Genomic DNA, 1,540 nt, shown 5'->3' with positions numbered 1-1,540 from the left:
CTCCCTCCCTCCCTCCCTTCTGCTTTTTCTCCCGTTTCTTCTGCTTCTTCTTCTGCTTCTAGAAAGCGTGGCCCATTCAAGAAAGAAGGAATGGGGGGGGGGGCGTTTCTAGCCTGTCCTTCTCTGGGTTCCCACAGTCAACTAAGGATTAAGGTATTTCAAATGCATGGGAGCTAATTTCCTCCCGCCCGGCTCCTCTGAGGGAGAGCTGTTTATGCCGAGATGCAGCAGGCAAAGGCAGAGAGTTAATGAGCAGGAAGTCTTTGAAGCTGGCTTACTCAAGGAAGGAAGGAAGGAAGGAAGGGGGATGACAACAAGGCCATCCACTTGGGCGGCGGAGGAGCCTGAGGCCCAGGAAGGGAGAAGGTGGCCCTGGTCTCTGGTGTCACCGTTTGTGAAGCAAAACATCACCATTATTTTTCTTGCGGTCTGTCTGCCAATCAGACAGATCACAGTTCCAAAGGGATCTGGTGACCTTGTCAGGAGCAGGGGACGGCTCCTCTTCCAGATGGAGGCATCCACCCTCCCATTGAGGATGCTTAGCCGTGGACAACGTCCCCCTCTGTGTCCACTCCTGATGCACTCCTGATACTTAGGGAGGGCACGTGCGTGCTGCCTCTCCGAGGCCTGCTCTGGACCTGTAGAAGGACTTCTCCGTGGTGGCGCGTGCCGTGCAGAGAGGTGAGCCGTGGTAGCATCCGGATTACTTGTTGTGAAGCTCTTTTGGAAACGGCAGTCGATCCAGAACATGCAACCAGAACACAGACGCCCTTGTCAAAAGTCCTGTGCTGAAACGCCCATCTTGTTTTCTGGGCTCAGTTCAAGATGCTGCCTTGGACCTTTCGAGCCCTACCCAGGACTGGGCCGTGCCGTATTTCTGGCTCCAGCATCATGACTACCAGCAGGAGAAACAGCTGGAAGCAACTTTAATACACAGAGCAAGGAAGTGGCTTACACAGCCGTCTCCAAATTAAGGCCACCTGACATTAGGGCCAGACCACAAATTGCCAATTCCTTAACACTATTAAACGTAAAGGAATGTCTCTAAGTGTTAAATGCTATCACTACATCTTCCTCTGAGGAGGGAAAATACATATTTAAATGACATAATGAAAATTTATGAGCTGTAGAAACGATCTTCACCCATTAGCATTATAAATTACACTGCATTATCATGCATTAACATATTTCTAATAATCGTTCTGGAGGTTCGGTCTTTCTGGTCAAAGCCTCAATGTCAGTTCATCCTGGATGTTTAACTGGCCCTCCTGCGGATGGTCGTTTCCCTCCTGGTTCCCTCTTGGTATCAGATGCCATTTTTTGCACCGGGATGGGGCCGCCGGAGCGAGTCGCCGACTTAAGACCTGTTCCGAGGCGCTGGGAGAGGGAACGCCGGCAAGAAAGAATACCATCTGAAGCCCGCCTGAAAGAGCCGTATAACAACCGGACTCTGCTGCCTGGGTGCCGGCAGGCAGTCACTCCCCTACAGAATGTGGCCCTAGATAGGAAATTAAATTGTTTGTAAACTGCTCAGAGACCC

Source organism: Gekko japonicus, unplaced genomic scaffold (genome assembly GCF_001447785.1).
Source record: "Gekko japonicus isolate JY-2015 unplaced genomic scaffold, Gekko_japonicus_V1.1 scaffold505, whole genome shotgun sequence".
In the NCBI taxonomy this organism is placed as follows: domain Eukaryota; kingdom Metazoa; phylum Chordata; class Lepidosauria; order Squamata; family Gekkonidae; genus Gekko; species Gekko japonicus.
This window is presented reverse-complemented; position numbering follows the sequence as displayed.